This window comes from Rhinopithecus roxellana, chromosome 1 (assembly GCF_007565055.1).
Source record: "Rhinopithecus roxellana isolate Shanxi Qingling chromosome 1, ASM756505v1, whole genome shotgun sequence".
In the NCBI taxonomy this organism is placed as follows: Eukaryota; Metazoa; Chordata; class Mammalia; order Primates; family Cercopithecidae; genus Rhinopithecus; species Rhinopithecus roxellana.
In genome coordinates this window covers 1,298,319-1,315,347 of record NC_044549.1, presented here as the reverse complement: position 1 = coordinate 1,315,347, position 17,029 = coordinate 1,298,319, and positions in this window count along the sequence as shown.

The window sequence follows — 17,029 nt, the reverse complement described above, 5'->3', positions numbered from 1 at the left end:
AGGCAAAGGATTCTACTTTTGGAAAGGATGGAGAATTCCCTAATTACTATTTTCTTTACCTGTGACAAATATCACACTCTTTAAACTGAACACTGTAGAACAAATATTGATAAAAAATTTTAATCCTCCCAATGTTAGGAAATTTTAAAGACAGCACCTACCAGTATTAGTTCATTCAATTCTCTAGCCTCTGTGACCTGCATCCCAGGGCACAGAAAAGATGCTCACCAAAACATTGTGAGGGACTTCGGAGACTTCATCACAAAAAGAGAAATGCTGAAAATGCATTTTATACAGAGAAATTTTGTACAGAGAAAGAGAACAGGTTCAGCTAATCATAATGAAATGGTTTATGAGATGTATCTTATATAGGTTGAATAGCTGCCTGTATATGTTCTTACAGAAAGAATTAAGTATTAAATAGATAGATTAAATACATCTCTTGATTTGTTGCCTGGGCTGGACGTGAACTCCTGGGTCTGTGCTGAAGCAATGATACTCCCTCCTCAGCCTCCCAAATAGCTGGGAGCACAGGCTGCACCACTGTGCCTGGCTTGTGTCCTGTTTTAACAAACATCTTGGGAGCAAGGGGCAGATCTTAAATACCATGAGGTAAACAAGCTGGTTCCATTAAAATCAGGACCCTTAGTAAAAAAGTGCGATAGAAGCAGAGCCAGCCTAAGAACAGTTGGAAATAGGTGAGAAGCCTGTCAGACTTGGCCTAAATTCTGCACGTTTTTAAAAAAGGCTATTTGAGATTTTCTAGTTACACTCTTATCCTCTATGCAGTTTAGAGTTCAAATTTACTTTCCCTGCTTCAGTCAGGATAAGTCAAGACGATAAATAAATCTAAAGTTGTTGACATTGTTAGCATGGGTTGAGGACTGGGTGGAGCTAGAAGAAAATGAATATTCTGGAAAAACTCATTCCTAGGCCTTGCAGGATTCTGACAAATTTAAAACAAAATTGAGAAACGCATGAGAGAAACAAAAGGCAGTGTAAGAGCTCCATACAACATGAAGCAGAATTAGTTCTTCAAGACTTTAGATGTTGAAGAGCTCCATACAACATGAAGCAGAATTAGTTCTTCAAGACTTTAGACGTTGGAATTATGTGACTTCTATTATAAACTAAGCACATTTATAATATTTAGGGGAATACAAGAAGAAAAAATTAAGTACAGAAATATGGCCTCAAAAAATATAAAAGATACAGACATGAAACTTTAAATTATGGCCGGGCACGGTGGCTCACACCCATAATCCCAGAACTTTGGGAGGCTGAGCCGGGTGGATCACCTGAGATCAGGAGTTCAAGATCAGCTTGGCCAACACGGTGAAATCCCATCTCTACTAAAAATACTCTCTCTATATATATTAGCCGGGTGTGGTGGCAGGCACCTGTAATCCCGACTACATGGGAGGCTGATGCAGGAGAATCGCTTGAACCTACGAAGCAGAAGTTGCAGTGAGCCAAGATCGTGCCACTACACTCCAACCTGGGTGACAGGATGAGACTCCATCTCAAAACAAAACAAAACAAAACAAAATTTAAATTATAATTATAGCCTCAATGGAGGGGTGGAACATCAGATTAACTACAACTAAAAAGAAAAGTCATAATTTAGAAGATTTAAAAGAATTACTGACAATGTAGCACAGAAAGACAATGAACTATATTAAAATATGAATGGTTAAAATAAAAGAAGGGAAAATGGTTCGGCATATATTTTATTATATAATACTAGGAAAAACAGTGAAGAAGAAGGAAGATAATGTTAGAAAAATTTAATTGATAAAAGTAATGACTCTTTGGATTCAGGAAACAAAATGAATCTCAAACAAGAAAACTAAAAACAAATTCATACCCAAAGACATCAGAGTCAAACTGCAGAGCATCATAATTGCAAGAGAGAAAAGAGAGCTTTTCTGCCAAGAGTGAACATTTTATTTTCTTTACTTTTCAACATGAATAATAAAGCTAGAAGTCTACTTAAAATTTTCTATTTGCCTAAATTATCATTCCAGGATGTGGGATGAATAAAGGGGTTTTCAGATAAACCTAAAACTGAGAGAGTTAACCATCCTTAGATTCTCACTAAAAGAAATTCTAAAGAAAATACTTCAAAAACAAAGGAAAAGTATCCTATTCAGATTCTGAGATGCAGTAAGTAATGGTGGGCACAGCAATGGAAAAACGTGGGAAAATAAAAGCCAATATTGAATATAAAACAAACACAGTAATTTCTAATCTTGGGAGGTTAAACATATCAATAGAACAACAGCAGCAATAACAACAAAACAGTATCAGAACTTGAAGTAACAGTAATATGTTTAGATGAGAATGGCGATAGAACAAAAAAACTAGTCATGTGTCATTGATTGCAGGAATTCGAAATTGCTAACCAAGAAAAAATGCTTTGGAGGAAAAAATCTCTCTTAAATATATGAAATGATGACATGTACTGAAACATTTATATTTTTTTCTAAATTTCACTTGATGGTAAATCAAGGAACAATGAAGGACAGATTTTGCTGCAATGTAAAGGAAAACCTTTGTTCCAACAAGACTGTTCTAAACAAGAATGGGATTCTTTCAGAAAAAATAATATTCTGGTCTCTAGAGCTATCTTATTTAGTTTGAATGTGTTCTTACAGAAAAAATTAACGTACAAAATAGATGGGTTAAATACATTATATTTATTTTTTATAGATACTATTTCTGGGACTGTTATTCTCATGTAAACCTCATTTTCCCTTAATTTGTGGAAAAGGAGCTAAGTACATGAATGTACATGCAAAATATATGGAAATGTTTATCATACTGTGATTCTGAGTGATAAGAATACGTTTTCAAATTCCATCTCAGGCCAAGGTGGAGTAACAGTGACTAGATATTCTCCCCCACCCGAAACGATTAAAACAGTAGACTAAATATACACAATGATTTTCAAGACATTGGACATCAGGGAAAGACAGACAAAAGTTCCTGGGAGATGGGAAAAAAATAAAACCAAATTAGCCCTATGTTTGTTCCCAGTTTACAGCCTGGAGAGAATCTGCAGCTTACAAAACAGCGAGTGTAATCCAGTTGCAACGCATCAGTCTCCATAAATTGAGGAAATTGAACTGGGAGTTTGGGGAGGCTAGTGAAAAACGTTCTCAGGAATGTATTCCAGGCTGAGCGCGGTGGCTCACGCCTGTAATCCCAACATTTTCGGAGGTTGAGGCGGGCAGATCACCTGAGGTCAGGAGTTCGAGACCAGCCTGGCCAACATGGGGAAACCTCATCCCTACTAAAAATACAAAAATTAGCCGGACGCAGTGGTGGGCTCCTGTAATCCCAGCTACTCCGGAGGCTGGAGAATCGCTTGAACCCGGGAGGCGGAGGTTGTAGTGAGCCGAGATGGCATCACTGCACTCCAGCCTGGGTGACAGAGCAAGACTCCATCTCAAAAAAAACAAAACAAAACAACAACAAACAACAACAACAAAACAGAGAAAGAATCTGGGAGCTCTGCAGAGGGTCTTTTTCAAGTAATCAACTGAGTGGTAATCAGTATATGTGTGTGAGAAAATCCCCACCACTGGACAAAGAACCACCTAAATGGATTAAAGGAAAAATACTCTTTGGAGATCAGACAAGACTGGGAATCGCTACTGATGTGGCCGGTCAGTGTGTAAAACCTCATAATTCAAGGCATCTTCGGAAGACTACTCAGAAGAATTTTGTTTTACTCAGGCAAAAAGTTGCCGTACATGAAACAGTGTTCTAGTTCTGACGAACAAAGTTTAAAAGCAGGACCAGAAAGTATCAAGTTATTTCTAAGGAACCGTTTCTCAGAACACAGCTCAAGAATACTTATAGGAATACAAAAATATCCTGCAGCTAAGAAAGGTAAAATTTGGCATTCAATAATCTATTACAAGGCATGCAACAAAAGCAGAAAAATACAGTTCAAAATGAGCTCCAAAAAATCGACCAATCCAAAGCAACCCAGAAATAATACAGATAATAGACTTAGGATATGAAGATATTAAAGCAGTTATAATAACTATATTCAATATGTTCAAAAGCCAGAGGAAAGATAGAAGATGCTAAATATAGACATGACAGATATAAACAAGAAGATCAAATTGAACTTCTAGAGGAAAAACGTCTCATGTGTGAGATGGCAATAATGGCCAATAAGAAATTGCTGAAAAATGATTAGTGACCTTGAGGACACGGCAATTAAAATTTATTCAAAATGCAACACAGAAGGAAAGAGTATTAAACGACTAATTGTATCAGTGAGCGGTGGAGCAACTTCAAATGGACTGATACACCCTGATACACGGGTCATTAAAGCTTCTCAAAAACAGAGGTGTGTTTAGGGTGGGGAAGAAAGCATATGCAAAGAAAACTGGCTATAATTTTTCAAAATTTGATAAAAACTATAAATCCACTGAACTAAGAAACTCAATCACTCCAAGCATTTATTCATAGCCTAACAAATGCCCTAAATTTCAGTGGAATGCCCGAGGCTCCAACCCTGATTTCCTAAGAAGAATTAGAAAACTGGCAAGTTGGATGTTTGTTTCTTTTTTTTTCATGTTATAGTGAGAGCGACATCAATAATAACATTAATAATTAACATTCATTAAATGCTTATTATGTGCAAAATACTTCGGTTTTCTTAAGACCTAGGACCCTAAACTGGCACTTCTGCCACTTCTGTCATCTCTTCTACCATAGTCTGCTGTTAGAAGTCATCACAGCACCTCTCAGATTTAAGAGGAGGGGCCTTAGGACCTGCCTGCAGGAAGGTTAAAGAATATGTGGCCATCTTTAATCTGTCCATCTTACCTTACAATGCGCATATCAGTTGTTACAATTTTGACAATTCTAATTTCAGGAATTTGCTCTACATAGTCAACCATTAGAAAATAATCTCTCCTTTTACATAAATATCTAAACTTTATGCATGGCCATTCAAAAACATTAAGACCATTAGCTGGTTTTGAAAGCAATGTAGGGAAGAAAATAACAAAAACAACTATGTAACTAAATTTTATATTTTCCCTTTCCTTTTTCAGTGTCTTAAAACATAACATGTTTTCAATTGATGGCTACAATTTTCCAGGATTTAACTTAGAATTACAATACCTGTGGATTTATAAAACTGCAATTTAATTTAATTTTTTTTTTTTTTTTTTTTTGTAAAGCCAAGAAAATTGTGTTATATTTATTCTGGGGAGTGTGGAGGGAAAGGTTTGAGAACAGTTTATTTTTGAAATACCAAATATTTGTCTTTTTGATTAAAACAAATACAATGTGCTATTTAATTTTGTTTTAAGTGTAATCTTTTTTTATTTTTTTTTTTTGAGACGGAGTCTCGCTCTGTGGCCCAGGGTGGGGTGAGCGGCGCCATCTTGGCTCCCTGCAAGCTCCGCCCCCCGGGTTCCCGCCATTCTCCTGCCTCAGCCTCCCGAGGAGCTGGGACCAGCAGGCGCCGCCACCACGCCCGGCTAGTTTTTTGTATTTTTTTTAGTAGAGACGGGGTTTCACCGTGTTAGCCAGGATGGTCTCGATCTCCTGACCTCGTGATCCGCCGGCCTCGGCCTCCCAAAGTGCTGGGATTACAGGCCTGAGCCACCGCGCCTGGCCAAGTGTAATCTTTTTTATTTGGACTTGAAAAAGTTGGGATAACTTGCGAGTATAGGACTGTAGTATGTATACATAGTATTTTAAAAAGTATTGTTTTTTTCAGTGACTCATTGTAGAAGTTATTATTCACAATAATACAATCGGGAGTTTAACATAAGCCTTTTAATTGGAAAAAGTATTTAACAGTTAAATTGTTGATGTATTGAAACTTTAAGACTAAGTGTTTAAACATAACTGTTTTAACTTGCTATAAATTTACCAAAGTTTCTCTTTAATTAGTCCAAGCTACATTTTAAAGAGAAAAATAAACAACTTTGAATTAGATAAATAAGCCCAGCTTGAATCATTGTGTAATTTATTAGCCACATGACCATAGCTTCAGTTTCCTCCTCGTTTGTAAATTAAAGGCTATACTTTCCAGTTCTCCAGGTTCCTTTGAAGATTAAATGACACTGCATACCTATCACCAAACAATATTTGGCACACAGTAAGACAAAGTGTATCGTAATGGTAAAAGAAAGAAAAGTAACCTAAATATTGGTTAAACAATTATAACTTTTCAAGGAACCAGTAGAAAAAAAAAAATACTGATACAAACAGCAGCTTTTCTGTTTTTCCTTCTGGTAATAGTACCATACTTAACTGTGAATACATGTTTTGGTTAACAAAATTTGTTGTGCAAAATCCACTTATAAAATATAGTCACTATTTTCTAGTTTGGTAACTTCATTTACAAAGAAGCTATGGTATTAAGTGATTCTTTCCAATATGTTTTACAGAAACATGTATTTTTCTGCCTTCTTTAAAGATATAATTCAAAACTTTCCTCTGGGAAGTTTAGGATCATTAAAGGCAGGTTGAAATACCAGAAGAATAATTACAGATGAATGACAACTTTAATAATAAACAAGAAGATTTTTGTTTCTTTTTAATTTTTCTAGCCAGGTCTGCGAACACAGCTACTAACAGATAGCAAGGAGTGGTATGTAACAACTCAAGATAAAAGGGGTCAGAGGCTCATGGAAGGGAATTCCCCAGCACACATGCCAGTCCTCTGAGGTAACTCTTTCAACAAGCAATGATACTGATTTCCTAGAAAGGACCAACTCAAAGTCAACCCGCTGAAGAAATGCAAAAATTAATTAGAGAACTTATTTTGTGATGAACATATTAAAAAATGTCCTACCTCTCCATACTTAGCTGAAGTACTCACATGACATTAGGTGAATACTGAAGGAGAAACATTGTTCCAAAGTCTATTTCTCTACACAATATTTTTGATAAGTTAAAAATAATAATGATAAAGGCATTAATCTTAAAAGTCTAAATGAGCAGGAGTATGACCTCTAGCCACAGTTTGGTGCTCAACATAAGTTAATAAAGTATAACGTAGCATCCAATATATTATTGTTTTTTTTCAGTTAGGAGATGGAAAATTAGAGTAATAGAAAGTGAGACTTGAAAGAGATCTGAGTCCACCGTGACCGAGGCCATATTTCACAGTCAAGGGAACTGAAATGGAGAAATAAGTGAAGTGTTCAGTGTCAAAGAGGCCATAGTAGTTGGAATCAGAATTAAAATTAGACTTCTGGTCTTCCTGAGACCAGCACTTTCTCTAAGCTACAGTGAGGGGTTTCCATTTTGCCTTTTCCCTAGAGTTAGGGATGTAAGTGTGCATAGCCAACCTGAGACTGTGGAAAAGCATCCCCAGGCATACCTGAGCTTCTGCTTTTCCACGAGCAGCTGTCATCAGCATGTTGATAAGTGAGGCCAACACTTCAAACATCAGTGGTGCTTCCCATGCAAAAAATTTTAAGCAAGTTCAGCAGACAAGCTTTACTTACACAACACAATGTAGTTTGAGAGAAAACCAGGTTTATGGAAATGCGGAGTCAGAACAATACAGGAGCCTGGCTGTTAGATTCGCATGTTCTGCTTAGTCCATGATGTTTGACTTGTAAAAGTGAGGTGTGCTTTGCAAATGAAAACCAGGCCTTCCACTGGGGTGATAAAAATGTCAAACTTGGAGCTGCTGGATTGAAAGACGAAAAGGAAAACAAATCATTGAGTTTCAACAGGACGAAGTTTAAAGTACAAACTACTGAACAGTTTAAATCTCCCATTTCTAAATAACTATAAATTTTCTAATAATAATCTAAATAATTCTTCACATGTGTGAATTCCATATCACAACACTTGCTGTAACTTTTGGAAATAAAACAGGTAGCAGGATCTTTCTGGAAGACTTTAACATTTATTATAGGTAAGTGACGCTGTTTCTTTTATATAATTTTAAGTATCATTCATTTAATACTTATTTACTAATCACTTGTGGTTTATAGGCTAAAATAATAAAACTTTCTTAATCAGATACAATCTTGTTACTTAACAACATGTCTTTTTAAGTTTCTCTGGTCAGTCAAAATAAACTTACTAGGAAATTATTATGCATCAGTCCTTAGATTACGTTCCAGTAACTACAGCAGTGATTAAGGTCTGGTTCTCTAGCATCATTCTTCTAAAAACTGCAGACAAGTGAGGGTCAGAGACACAATCATCCCAAAGAGATAAGTGTTGTGCAGGGGACAGTTACTGGGTATAAGGCATTACCGTATCTATTATACAGACTATAACACAATTCAAAAGTTAGCTGCATAAGAGATGGAGCCTGCCAATGATTGGTACATAATAATTGTACGTCATGCAGCAACATGCGTGATGACTCAGTTTTAAAATAATTTGGCAGAATGAAGACTTCAAAAGAGCCCAGTGTAGCTGAAACCTTGAGAGGTAGAGAGAAAGTTGCAAAATATTGTTCTAGCGAAGAAGGCAGGGGTCCGACAGTGAAGAGGGCCTTGGGAGTCTAGGTGAAGAATTTGTATTATAGTGGTGTACACTCTAAACATTTAATATATAATAATAACAAAACATTTGAAATGATTTAAAATGCAGTGATGAACGAACAAATTTATATTTAAAACTCCCCTCTATTGGTTGTGAAGATAAAATATTAAAAGTGGACAAGCGCAGAAGCAAGGGGGCCAAGGAAACAGCTACTGGAGTAATTCAAGTGAAAGAGAAGGTTGTCTTGAAATCAGGAGATGACAGAATCGATCAGGAAAAATGCAGTCATTTGAAACCTAATTTGGAGGGTGAATTGACAGGATTTAGTGATGGTGGTGAGGGGTGTTTTGAAGATAACTCCTAAGCTTTGGACTTTGGGGGAAAAAATGGGTGAAGTTATCATTTGCTGAGAAGTAACAGACTAAAGGTTAAAGGTGGAAAATATTTGGCAGGACTATCAAGGCTTCAATTTAAATACGTTACATTGGAGGTGCCTTTGAAAAATTCAAATGCTAAAGTCAAGCAAGCAGTTGGATATACAGACCTGAAACTCAGAAAAGGTTTAGGTGAACACTGAAAACTTGGGTATCATCAGCCTGCAGATGAATTTCTTTTTAAATTTATTATTGGCACATAATAATTGTACATACTTATGGGATACAATAGGATGTTTTGATGAATGTATACATTGTGCAATAAAGCCGTTGGAAAGGAGAGTGTACAAAAGGAAGCCGAACTGAGTTAGTGAGATCAGTTATAAGATTCAGGCCTATTTTGCAGGAATGTTACTGAGGGTATTCAATCTTCTTTCAAATCAGAGATGATGGAACTCTGCCAATGGATGCCTATTGTAGTAATCTAGGAGATGAATTAGAGTCAGTGTGAAAGACAAGGAAAGGGTACTTTTAAATGAATACAATTTTAAAAAGCACTTTTGGTAAAACATCCAGTAATTTCAATGAAACAGGCAGATAAATGGATTTTTTGTTTTATTGAGAACAAAAGTAGCTATTGGCCAATTTATTGTTGGCCCTAGTGTAAAAGTATTTGAGAATAACAATGGGATTTGCATGACAAAATCGATTCAGTCCTATATTGTGCTAAATCAAAAACACTTAAAAGTCTATAGTTCAAATATTTGGCAGCTTAAAAATATCCTGTTGCTTTGTCCCTCCTCTGCCACCTTTCTTCCTCCAAATTAAATACTGAGACACAAACCAATCCAGAAATTTACACATGTTCAAAAGACAGTTCTGGTAACAGATTCAGGAGACTGCAGAACTAGTTGTGGTTCAACTTGTTATGCATAAAGGTAAGAGAATAGGGGATGTATTTATTTATTTCTTTGTTTATTTACTTGTTTATTTTTTTAGATGGAGTCTCGCTCCATGGTGAGTGCAGTAGCACGATCTCAGCTCACTGCAACCTCCGTCTCCCCGGTTCAAGCAGTTCTCTTGCCTCAGCTTCCCAAGAAGCTGAGATTACAGGCATGCATCACCATGCCTGGCTAATTTTTTGTACATTTCTTAGTAGATACGAGGTTTCACCATGTTGGCCAGGCTGGTTTCAAACTCCTGACCTCAGGTGATCCGCCCGCCTCAGCCACCCGAAGTACTGGGATTGCAAGTGTGAGCCACTGCGCCCGGCTCAGAAGAGGGAATTTAAACCTCTGCTTTTTGTTCACAGGCCTTTACATTTTGGAGGGAAAAAGAAAATTTCACGAGAAGGAAGTCTTATACCTCATTACTGGTATTAATTCTTCATTTATCAGAATGTTTCACTCATCAGAGGTTTTACCAAAGTTAAAAATCAGAATTTTGATAATTCATTCTACCAAATCACAGAATAAACCTGCCTGCTTTCACATATGTTACCATGAAGATTTATCAAGAAATAGCTAAAAAACCTCAAGAAAAGTGAGTGGAAAAGTAAACATATTTTGAAACCTTATTAATGCGAAGTACGGAGCAATTCCTTTCTCTTCTTCATTTTTATTATAACGTATCTAATTCAGAGTGATGCAGCTGTAACTCATTACAGCAATTCTATAACAGATATTATCTTTCCATTTTCTGCCTTACCCACCTCTCTGTTGGCTGAATCTGTTCTGTACATTGCTTTCTATTCAGAGAAACCAGAAAAACAGGGTGGGGCAACCTTTCTTTTCTTTTTTTTTTTTTTTTTTAGACTGAGTTTCCCTCTCGTTGCCCAGGCTGGAGTGCAATGGCGTGATCTCGGCTCACTGCAACCTCCGCCTCCCGGGTTCAAGCGATTCTCCTGCCTCAGCCTCCTGAGTCGCTGGGATTACAGGCACACACCACTATGCCTGGCTAATTTTTTGTATTTTTTTTTTAGTAGAGATGGGGTTTCACCATGTTAGTCAGACTGGTCTCAAACTCCTGACCTCAGGTGATCCACCCGCCTCGGCCTCCCAAAGTGCTGGGATTACAGGCTCACGTGAGCCACCACGCCTGGCTGGGGCTGCTTTTTTGTGCAGAGATGACCATTAATTGAGCAACATAGACCCAACCTTTCTGAACAAGAGTCAGAGGAGGAGCTGACTAGCCACCTGTGGTACATGTGGTCTCACTCATATGAGCTGGCCTTCCACCAATTTCTAGAATTGGAAAAGCTGAGAGAGAGAGAGAGAGAGAGAGAGAGAGAGAGAGAGAGAGAGAGAGAGACAGCAGATCACCAGAGAGAAGCAGAATGTAGGTTGGTGGTTTTTGTAGGGCTCTACTCTAGAATAACAAGTAGAGGAATCAGATAAAGAGGGAAGGAGGCCAATATAGGAGTAGAGACATACAGAGATGAGGGACAATATGCAGCCTTTTGGTGGTGGTGGGGACAGAATCTTGCTCTGTCTCCAGGCTAGAGTGCCGTGGCACAATCTCGGCTCACTGCAACCTCTGCCTCCCGGGTTCAAGCGATTCTCCTGCCTCAGCCTCCCGAGTAGCTGGGACTGCAGGTGGCACCACCTCACCCAGCTACATTTTGTAATTATAGTAGAGACAGGTTTCACCACGGTGGCCAGGATGGTCTTGATCTCTTGACCTCATGATCTGCCCACCTCGGCCTCCCAAAGAATGCAGCCCTTATAGAAAGAAATGTTTTCTTGATTACTGACTGGTTGCCAGGTGCTTGTTCTGTGAGGTCCATCCATAATTCCCACCTATGAGTTCCACGATATTTCCTGTATTCTTACACTAACTGCACCTAGTACCATGCTGATATTTTACTTGAATCCTAGTTTGGATTTGTTAATGTTCCAAACAGAACAAGATACGGTTCTAAGTGAACATTTCCAAATATGTATGGGTAGGTAATGTATGGGTAGGTAAGGGTACGGTAACACTGTATGTATAATGATGGCCATCCAGCTTTATGCATAACTTTGAAGAACTGAATTCAGTATAAATAAATACTATCACATTCACAAAGTTGAATATTCCAAATTTATTGCACGGATATGCATTGATTGAAACAAAGTCTAAAAATGCTTGGGTTAAAATGTACAGTTTTATATTCAGTTTGATGTAAATTGGTGCAATTGGCAAAAATCACAATTATTTTTGCACTGACCCAATGTCACACATGCAAAGGTAGTTTTCTTTGGTAGATGTGATTATAGATTACTGTTTTATTTTATTGACTTTTCTTTATTTTAAAATGCATGCCTTGTTTTTCTAATCAGAGTAATAAACTACATAAGAAAAAGAATATACTTAAGACAAATAACAAAACACAAAATTATAATAGGCTCTGATTGTACCCGTGATAAAAATACTTGGGTAAATAACTAGAAGGATATATCTTGATATTATTCCAGTAAATTTTTATGACATCAGATTAAAAAAACCCTAAAGTTATTTTCTCTATTTTGCAAAGCTTTTCTCATAACATTTAAAAGGTAGCATAGTGTGCCACAGATCTGGCACATATAAGGTAGACATTTGAATCAGATATTTATCATTATATAATGGTAAAATTACCTATCCCTTCTATGGACAGCCATATATTTTAGATGCCACTAAGTTTTACTTCGTTACAAAGATCAAATGTGACAAAAGTAGCTCATCTCTACCCACCTTTACTTTTGGTGTTTAATAAGTACAAGCAAGAAAATGGAGACTGAATTGATGTGAGCAGGTGGAGGGTAAGGAGGGGTAGGTCTGTAATGAGTACCAGTTTGTAGAGTCAAGGAACACTACATCAAATGTGCTAGTTAATTTAGGTGCTAGTCTTCATTTTAATACTCTGTGGCATCTTAAGTAATTTTCTTGGATTGTTTCCAACCACCAGTTCAGAAACAAATGTCTTCATAAGAATGTATATATTTAACTGGGTGTTTCAATTTAAAAAAAAAAAGGAACTAAGGTTAAAGGCAGAATGTAATGAAGTAAAATTGACTTCAAGACTCTAAATGCAATTACTCTGTAGTCTAAAAATATCCACTGCTGTTGTGAATAAAATGAATTCTTACAACCATTTTCTCAACCAGTTATAAGAATGATCCAAATTATATAACTGGAAACATTTATATATAATAGACATGTGTATTTACAAAGAAAGCCTACTAATGTTAACATGGTTGGTGGTAACTGTAATGTGTTGGCTCCCACAAAAAATTAATTTATCAGTCCTTTCTTTTTTTTTTTCCTTTTTTTTTTTTTTTAGTAGAGACGGGGTTTCACCGTGTTAGCCAGGATGGTCTCGATCTCCTGACCTCGTAATCTGCCCGCCCCGGCCTCCCAAAATGCTGGGATTACAGGCTTGAGCCACTGTGCCTGGCCAGTCTTTTCTTTTAATACCTCATAAATCCTTCAGGTCACACCTTCCCTGACTTGGAGGAGCAACACTATCCACCATTACATTTTCATTTCCTGTCTCGAGGTTGCTACATACAAAATCCTTACACATTGAAAATTATTTTCAGTTTCACTTGGAATTAACATCTTTCAAAGTTTGCACGTAATTGGAGGCAATCTGGATATTTTATATATAATAAATAAACCATGATTAGAGGAGACATATGAAAAATTACCTTTTTGGATATAGATCTTCACATTATTGGAAAGCTACTACATATCTATCTATGAATCCCAAGCTTTGATCTCTGTCCTGGCAAATACATCTAATTATTTTTAATGAAGACATAAAGCTACTTAATGTTTTTCGTGTCTATAGTTTCTACTTTTTTCTTTCTTTCCATATGAACATAATGTGCATCTTAGTAGTATACGATAAGAAGGACACAAAATCACTTTTGTGGTATTCTTGCTAATAATACGTTATCCCAGTGTCTTCATAAGAAAATTTCAGACGGATTCAGATGGAGAAATACTCAACGAAATGATTGGCCCACACCATTTATGTTGCTGTCCCCTCCCCATCTAAATGCTTATGTTGAAACCTAATCCCCAGTGGGTGGTATTTGGAAGTAAGACCTTTGTGCAGTGATGAGGTCTCGAGAGCAGAGAGCCTTCAGGAATGGGATTAGCGCTCATGTGAAAAAGGCCCGAGGGAGCTCCATCTCCCTTTTCTACCAGGTGAAGACACAGCCAAAATATGGCCACCTGCAATCCCTGAAGTGGGGTCAGTGCCCTTACAAAAGGCCTCAGAGAGCTGTTTGACACTTTCGCTGTGTCAGCACACAGCCAGAAGGCACCATCTGCGAATGCGAACGTGGTAGCCACCAGACACCCAATCTGCTGGCACGTTGCTCTTGGACTTCTCAGCCTCTAGAACTGTGAGAAATAAATGTCTGTTGTTTACATACACAGCTGCCCAGTCTATTGTATTCCGTGATAGCAGCCTGAATGAACAAACACCATCAGTTCTCCAAAAGCAACTAGGTCCTGAAAGACAAAGAAAGACTGAGGAACTGTCCTAGATTAGAAGACATGAGATCTAAATGCAGTAGACACTGGATGGATTCTGGACTGGAAAACATGTATTAGCAGGACAATTGACAAAACCTAAATTAGGTCTGTAGGTTTGTTAACAGTATTGTGTCATCGTAATCATAAGTAATTAGGTAAACATTAAGGGAGAGTGGGCAAAGGGCAATACGAAAGCTGTGGGTACCATTTTCTTTTGGAAAAAATTTGTAAGTCTAGGCTAGGTGTGGTGGCCATGTCATTAATCCCAGGAATTAGGGAGGCAGAGTTGGGTGGTTAGATTGTGTCCAGGAGTTTGAGACCAGCCTGGGCAACATGGAGAAACACCGTCTCTACTAAAATCACAAAACATTAGCCAGGTGTGGTGGCGTGTGTCTACAGTCCTAGTTCCTCCGGAGGCTGAGGTGGGAGGATCACCTGAGCCTAGGAGTGGAGGCTGCAGTAAGCAGTTATCAGACCACTGAACTCCAGTCTGGGCAACAGGAGTGAGATTATCTCAAAACAAAAATTGGGAAGTCTGAAATTATTTCAAAATAAAGTAAAAACAATTTAAAAGTCGCATCAAGAGCCCAAAGGGCTTAAATTTTTATTTTGTTTGTGAAAAATCGGCTATGCTGATAATTCCTATAGATTTTGGTATTTTGGAAAAGCTAACTAGTGAAGTAATACTTAGTAATCCTGTTACTTCTAAAATGAGCATTTTCTTTGTTTTTGTTTTTGAGGTGGAGTCTCACTCTGTCGCCCAGGCTGGAGTGCAGTGATGGTATGGCAGCTCACTGCAACCTCCGCCTCCTGGGTTCAAGTGATTCTCCTGCCCTAGCCTCCCGAGTAGCTGGGACTATAGGCATGCACCACCACGTCCAGCTACTTTTTGTATTTTTAGTAGGAGGTTTCACCATGTTGTCCAGGATGGTCTGGATCTCTTGACCTCGTGATCCAGCCATCTTGGCCTCACAAAGTGCTGGGATTATAGGTGTGAGCCACCACGCCCAGCCAAAGTTTTTTTTTTTTTTTTTAATTGAGTCATTTGTCAATAGGACACTAATGAACATTTTATTCTTGTAGCTATTATTTTTATTTAAGCAAATCATACATTCCACAAAAATCTGTAAGGTATGATTTCCAACATTTCATAAAAAGTAAGAGATAATCATCACATTTTGAAAGAAACCTTTTCTGATTTGAAGCCTTAAAGGCTTGTAAAAATTTGTTTTGTAGCTAAAAAGTGGTTTAATCTTTTTTTTTTCTTTCTATTTTCTATCTCATGTCACACACAAGTCACTTGCCAGGAATATGGCAACAAGGCAATGAGAAAGCAATTTGTGTCAGCTATAAATGAAGCCGTCACATGTCCAATCGTCTTTCTCAAAACAGCCGTCACATGTCCAATCGTCTTAGAACACAGCACAGCAAACGCTTTTAAAGAGCTGAACTGCAATCTTAGATATGCCTTAAAGCAAATTTTATGCTACTGAATATTAAATTCCTAAAAACAGTGGTTCAACATGGAAATACTGGCAGCATCTACACTATTTTTATGTAAACAATATTCCTATAATGAAATATTTTTAGAAGAGACAGAATTGTGTCTTTATGATAGAGACACATATAATGATAGCTGATGTCTGGAAAGTATTAGAGTGCAGTTATAATAATCACTATAATTGTAACAGTTCATGTTAGCTCAACTGCACGTCTATTCTTCATTTGTCCCTAAACTAATTTGTTCTACATATGAATATATAACCCTCATCAATTTAAAGTGTCATCCCTTGGCTATGTGATTCATTAAAATATATACATAATGTATGAGTCCAACAATCCAAACTTAGAGGAGGAAAGGCTTTTTAGCCAATTGTGAAATCATAGCTATAATGCAGACTTCTGAAATTTAATGAAAATTAGGCCAAGATCACAAATATCCATCAATAAATTCAAGTTGATTAAAAATTACAGTTAAAAACAATATTTTGTTTTGAATGGTATGTGTCATTTTCAGTTTTGACATTAATAGAATAGTCATCATTAGAACAACTGACATCAGCAAATTACATAGATAATGTCATGAAGTTTTAAAAATTTTCCCTACTAGATTGTTTCCCAAAAGACAAATAAGCGAGTTCCAAAAATTTGCTGAAGTAATTAGATATAGTTCACTTAGAGGAACACAATTCTATATCTGGCATGATAGGATAACTAGTATAATCACTATGGTAGTAAATTACAAAAAATGAGTTCAGTGGAACTAAATATTCTCCATTGTAGATTAACATATTTTTGGCAATATTGTATTTGGAATATGAAAAAAACTAATGAGGCTTGGGAAAGGATTATAACATACTTGCTGGCTACGCTAATACTACAAAATCTTTCTTGAGTATTTAAAGTTTTTTATTTGCATAAATTTTATTTTATGTTTCACTTCCTGTCCACCTCCTCAAACCTGGTTTCCATTCCAGAAATTTAAAAAGAATATCCTCATCCTAACAAACAAAGTGTTCCTTGAAACAATTACAAAATATGTGTGCTCAGGATCTCTCAATCCAGGCTTGAATAACAAGGATAACAGATTTCTCGGACGGGGGCGGGCGGGGAGCTTCATTATATCCGAGGGCCCATTTTCTGTGAACCTCTGA